The sequence below is a fragment of the Arachis hypogaea genome, chromosome 15 (assembly GCF_003086295.3).
Source record: "Arachis hypogaea cultivar Tifrunner chromosome 15, arahy.Tifrunner.gnm2.J5K5, whole genome shotgun sequence".
Lineage (NCBI taxonomy): Eukaryota > Viridiplantae > Streptophyta > Magnoliopsida > Fabales > Fabaceae > Arachis > Arachis hypogaea.
In genome coordinates, this window is record NC_092050.1 from 24,497,082 (window position 1) to 24,504,098 (window position 7,017).

Genomic DNA, 7,017 nt, shown 5'->3' on the forward strand with positions numbered 1-7,017 from the left:
TTAATGCGTCTCCCCCTTCCCCCAAAGTTACGTGAAATATACGCGCGCCCCCCTCTCCTCCTATCAACGTAACAGATTTACGTAAACCTTTTCTTCAACGTAAACATTCTTCTTCTTCTTCTCTTTTTCAACGTTAATGATTTGCATTATAATTTTTGGATCTGCAATTTCTGCTACTCGTCGTTCTTCTTCTTTTTTTTTTCTCTTCTGCTTGTTGTTCTTCTCTGCTGCTCGTCCTTCTTCTTCCTATTCTTCTTCTTTTTCTTCTTCGATTTTGTGGATTTATCTTCTTTGTTTTCGGATTTTAATATTCTATCATAACAATGAATTATTCAACTTTAAATTAGTTGAATGAGAGCATTTTGCATTATTCTTCTGAAATGAATCAAGCAGACGAGGTTTGGATTTTTTTAATCAAATTAAATGTACGCATGTATTCTGAATTGATAATCTCTCAATTGTAGTCACATATGTTTTGAATTTATATAATGGATAATGTTTCGTTCATTTAGTACTATACAATTGTTTTATCATAATAACGTGTTCGATTCATTCTGCAGAATACTGTTTGAATTTGATTTTATATAATGGATAATGTTCCATTCATTTAGTACTATACAATTGTTTCACCATAATGACGTGTCCGGTTCATTATGCAAAAAATTGTTTGAATTTAATTTATATAATGGATAATGTTCCATTCATTTAGTACTATACAATTGTTTTACCATAATACCATGTTCGGTTCATTCTGCAGACCAGGTGCGTGTATTGTGGATGAACAATTTGTCCCAAAGGTCGAGATAATTTTCAAGATACTAGAAGAAGCCGAAAAATTTTACAAAAATTATCCAAAGAGTTCAGGAGTTTCTGAAACTAAATACTGATAGCAACATTTTTTTTTTAAATTATCTCTCTACTATATTGATATATGCACTTTTTTGTTCACTATGTGTATTAATTTCGGTTCATTTGTTTTTTTGGGGCTCTTAATGTTTGATAAATACCCTGATTCCATTCACTGTCAACTTGAAACAAAATAGTAGCTAGACAGTTCCAACATATATATATATATATATATATATATATATATATTAACATCTCAGACCAGCAGGACAATGACTAATCTATCTTGAGTCAGATATATACATTAACATTAAATTTTTAATAACATTTACATTAATATTCACATATATACATTGTTTGGTTTTTTAAATAAGTTAAACAAAATAGTGTTAATTACAACCAGTCAAACAAAGTATATCCTATTTACTATCTATATCCCCAGATGTGAATTTACAATAAGGTTTTGAGAGGATAACAGATGGCTTTGGGAGTCTTATTTCTTCAGATGCCCGAATCACTTAGTCTCTGATTTTGTTCAGTTTGTGCAACATAATATTTGGACCATATTCGAGTCTGAAGCCAAAAAAATTTGGTCAATACTTCACTCAATACACCGACAAGCACAATCATGCATATTTTAATCAAGTGAATCAAAATGGCCAACCCAACTGAATCGAACACCATTCATGTGCTGATAAAATGTGATAAATATTCAATCATTAAGAAAAACTTTTTTTGCATGCAAAAGAACTCAACTGAACATATAACAATCAGGTGAATCAAATGACAAACACCAGTGAACCAAATACCAATCATGTGCTGAATAAAATGTGATAAACATTCAATCATCAAGTAAATCATTTCTGCATGCAAAAAGACTCAACTAAACACACTAATAATCAAATGAATTAAAATAATTAACTCCACTGAACTAAATTTCATTGATACTTTGAATAAAACTTGATAAACATTCAACCAGCAAGAAAAATATTTTTGCATGCAAAAGAACTTAACTAAACGCATTAACAATCAGGTGAATCAAATGACAAACACCTGTGAACCGTGTAAGGTCCCACATCGGTTGGGGAGGGAGACGAAGCATGCCTTATAAGGGTGTGGATACCTCTCCCTAGCATAACGCATTTTGACGGGGTTTTGGCTATCATCCCTATCGTCAAAGACAAAACCGTAAGGCCTTGTGTGCCAAAACGGACAATATCGTACTAACGAATAATTTGGGCTGTTACGTTAACCACCAAAAAAATATAGCAAATGTTTATAACCCCCAATCTTCACTGTTATATTTAAAAAAATTATTTCTCCATAAAACTACCTAATATTTTCTACAACTAGCCAAAAAAAAACTTCGACTAAGTTAACTTGCACTATAGAAAAAAATTTCCTTTACTATAATAAAATCTAATTTAATTTGAAAAGAAGAGAATTTTTCAATTGCAAAATCTAAGTTCATTAACCAATAATCATTAATACTATAAAATTTATCATTATCTCATTAGAATCCTAAGTGAAAATATCTTATGAATAACAATGGAAGAAAAACCAAACATAATAAAAAATTACCAAAAAAGTACAACACTTAGGAATATTCAACCAGCAACTTATTCTTTCGAAATACCAATAAAACATAATTGAATACAAGGATTCAATAAAAAGATAAATAATAAATAAAAACAAAAAAAAACAAAAAAGCCACACTCACTGAGTCACGATAGCCAAAGCCTTTCTCAAGCTAAAGTCACACTCTAACTTTTTCAACTGTGTATTACCTAAAAAATATATCATAGTTCAGATCAACCACCATCTCATCAATTATTAACATAATTAAGTTCAAGTCAACATATAATAATGACCATAACTAAAGAAAATAAAGAGAAAAAATAAAGCCAAACAAAAATTGTATAAGCTTATTATTTGTCAGAAAAGATCAAGGAATTGAAGCCAAAATTCGTATAATAAAAAGGAATCCACTTTAGGTTTTATATAATATGAAAGGTGAATATGTACCTCTCCTGATATATGATGGTCTTATACTTCTTGATGTATGGAGACGTGCCTCTTCATTAAACAAGCACAAACATGGAAAAACCAGCACGAAAAATAGAAGGAAAGGAGATTACATAACCTGAATTCTAAGTCAAATTTTCATTCCTCAAGTATACTAACAAACTACAATCTTAAACATACTATAAGTCCATCATAATTTATATGGAGAGAAAGTACAGATATAGTTATATAGTTATAACTTTTTCAATAATCAAGTAATCAGCAACTATATTCATCGCATCAGCAACAAGATTTTGGGATAAAAAAATTCTTTTCAATCATCAACTAGAAAATTAATAAATAAATAAATATTTTTATATTATTATATATTTATATCTAAATATAATTAATAAATATCAAATTAGTCTCACTTTTAAAATATCTTTTAAAAAGGATATCACTTATTTATTTTTTAAGCTCATTTAAATAAATTTTTAATTATGTTTATCAGAGTTGACACAAATAAATATTTGTAACACATGATAAAAATAGAATTTAGTTAACATCTATTTTTAGAATATATATTAAAATCGAGAAGAATAATGTCATTTTACGGTTTAAAAATAGAGAAGAATAAAAGGGGTGGCAATGGATAGAGTAGGGTAGGGATTGGAGTCAACCCTAACCCTACCCGCGGGTTGAAATTTTTATATAAACTCAACCCTACCCTACCCGCGAGTTGAGAAGATTTCAACCCTAATCCTACCCGCTCTTAACCCGCGGGTACCCGACCTTACTCGCGGGTTACAAAAAAAGATGCAACATTATTATATAACTTGATGATAATTTAAAATAGAACTGACTTTTATGTAAAAATATATATATAAATATATATATATATATATATATATATATATATATATATTAAATTATCAATTAATAATCTTCTTTTAAAGACTAAGAATCTTTTACCTTTAGTGAGAGGTCTTTGGTTCAACATCCACTTAAAATATATTTTTATATAAGTATATAACATATACATTTATAGGGTATGGGTTGATCGGGTAGGGTTGAGACACAACTCGCATCCTACCCGACCCGCATGAAAACTCTACCTACACCCTACCATACCCGCTGCGGATCGGGTTGGCAACCCTACCCGACCGGGTGAGGTCGGATTGGGTACCCGCAGATAGGGTATATATTGCCATCCCTAATGTCCTACTATCACCTATATATATATAAGAACTTGGACCATAAATCATTCATAATATTTTATTTTATTTTGACTGATGACCATTATTTTGATGGTGGCAGAGTGGAGTCACATAGTGATAAAGGGGGCAATAGCTTCCTTAATTTTAATGTTTTATATATAAATTATATGTAAATTTTAGTTTAATTTTATTTAAAATTTTATTTTAATATTATTTTATTATGTAAATATTTTTTATTCTTTTTAATATTTCATTTAGTTTTGCTCCTAGATGGTAGGGTGATGGTTGAAATTGATAAATTTACAAAAAAATATAAGAATAGCAAAAATATATAAATAGAGTAATGAACTCAATAATAAGTAAAAATAATAACTGTCATTTTATAACTAATGCTAGTCGTAAAAAAAAAAAATTGTGATTAATCTTCTCAAAATGACATATGTCATTAAGCACACAACGAAATAATAATATGTGTCATTTCATAATTTAGTTCTATAATTATGGGAATAAGCATATAAAGTTAATCTTTTCTTTACAAACTGAAAACAAAAAATAACTCAAGAAATGATAAGCATATTATATATGTATACTAAAGTGTAAAATAACCTTTGATTTAAGCAATTAATTGCAATAACCTCCCAAATCCAATATAAAAGATACAAGTGACATTTTGTAATCATAATATAAATAAACAAAGATCTAGGACAATCTTATGAATTACAAGGCATAAACATATTTATTAGGCATAATACTCATCAATAACTTTCTATTGCCATTCCCAATTTTGATTTTATATTTTTTTCTTCAATTTCGATTTTTTTTTGTATTTTTTTTTTCTCTTCTTCTTCTAGATCTTCTACTTCTTCTCATTCTTTTCACAAACACATTTTGTGATGATAAGCACATAAATTTTTTAAAAGTAAACACAATTTTTTAAAAAGAAGCATATTAATGAGAAAAAACATATAAGTTTTACGCCGATTAACATGGAAATTATTTGAAGGTAAGCACATGACTTTTCTATATAAGAGTCAAATGAAAATCACAAAAATTTATTGATGATAAATACAAATATTTTGTGATAATAAATAACAAAAATGTTAAGGTAAAAACTTTTTGAAGAAAAATATGAAAAAAAATACAAAAATTTTTATTATAAACACATAAATTGTGGTGATAAACACAAGAATTTTTTCAAGGCAAACATGACTTTTTGAATAGAAATATAAATCTTTTGAAAATAAACACACAATTCTTTTTAAGAGAAACAAAAAAAAGAGAATACAGAAATTTATTGACAATAAACATATAAATTTTGTGGTGATAAATACATAAATTTTTACATTATTCAACTACAACTTTTTCATTTTTCAACAAAAAATTCTATGTTTTTTAATTAAAATTTTTTTATTCTTTTGTGTAATTCATTTAAGGAATTTGCGCAATTCAAATTAATTTCTATGTTATTCAATTTATATTTTTGTGTTATTCAACTAAAATTTTTATACTTTTTAAGTGAAATTTTTGTGATATTCTTTTGTATTATTCAACTAAAAAAATCTACATAGATTAAAATTATTTTCATATATTTTAACTAGAATTTATGTGTTTTTCAATGAAAATTTGTGTTTTTTTGTAATTTCTTATATGTTTCTATATAATTCAAAAAACTAATTTTTTTTAAATGTGAAAAAGACAATAATAATAATAATAATAATGATGATAAATAGTAATATAAAAATTCAAAAAACTAGTTTTGAGAAGAAATATAAAAAAATACATAAATTATTTTATAATAATAATAATAATAATAATAATAATAATAATAATAATAATAATAATAATAATAATAAAACATATGTTTAGGGGAAGGAAAAGAAGAGAAAAAGGAGGACGAGGAATAAAATATAATGAAGATGAAGGAAAAAGACACAATTGAGGGAGGGGAAAGTGGAGGGCTAATTTGTTTTTGTGGGTAATTTATATAAATAAATTAATTGGGGATTAATATTATACCAATTTCTTGAAATTAAATAGCTTATATGTAAGTCTGTTTTTATTTTTATGTAAATTGAAGCAATTAAACTCAATTTATACTAATACATGTAAATTCGATTTACTACTGGTACATTAAATATATATAATCGAATTTAGTTGATTCGATTTATTACTTGTACAGATATATATGTTGATTCGATTTATTAATTATACATTTTATTGATATTTTTTATTTATTTATTTATTCTATATTTATTTTAAAACATAAATGTCAATAAAAAAATTACTTTCTATTTAAATTCAAATAAAATATAAAAAAATCAAGACGAATAAAAATAGAAATTCAAATTTTATATTTTAGTTCAAATCCAGAAAATCAACATTTTTACAGACTTATGAATTCAAAATGAAACAATAAACGATTTCTAAAAATTCATTAAAGTCATCTTTTGACTCATTAGCATCTAAAAAATTATTATCGAGATTTTTGATGTTAAAAAGTTAATATAAAGTATAGTCCTTCAAAGTGGCATAAGAGTTAAAACTTGAATTTTAATTTTTTCAATCAGAATTAACAGATAATTATACAATATAAAATAACCAACTATATTTAATTGTTGAAATTAAGAAATGCCAATATATTGTACCAGTAAATCGAATCACATGTATCTAGTATAAAGTTTAGTTGTTTTGATTTACATAAAGATGAAAACATATATATATATATAAGCTATTTTATTTTAGAATGTTAGTGTAATATTGATTCTATTTGATTTGTTTGTGTGAATTATCTTTTTTTAATATGAAAAAAATTGGTATATGTAATGCATAGTTATCGAAAGAATTGATTTTTTTTTTAATATGGAGTTATTTTTTTTAAATTATTATTGAACAAATTAGATGGTTACATTAAAAATAAAATCTGAAAATCCAATTTGAGTGAGGTACACAA

General features: G+C 25.9%; 1 long non-coding RNA gene across 1 annotated transcript; it reads right to left on the reverse strand.

Moving 5' to 3' along the window:
- Positions 1–1,207: 1,207 nt before the first annotated feature.
- LOC140179481 (uncharacterized) lies at positions 1,208–3,070 on the reverse strand. Its single transcript, XR_011872960.1, has 3 exons — positions 2,872–3,070; positions 2,567–2,633; positions 1,208–1,419 (listed from the first exon to the last, which is right to left on the reverse strand). It is a non-coding gene; the product is annotated as an uncharacterized lncRNA (long non-coding RNA).
- Between the last annotated feature and the right edge of the window lie 3,947 nt (positions 3,071–7,017).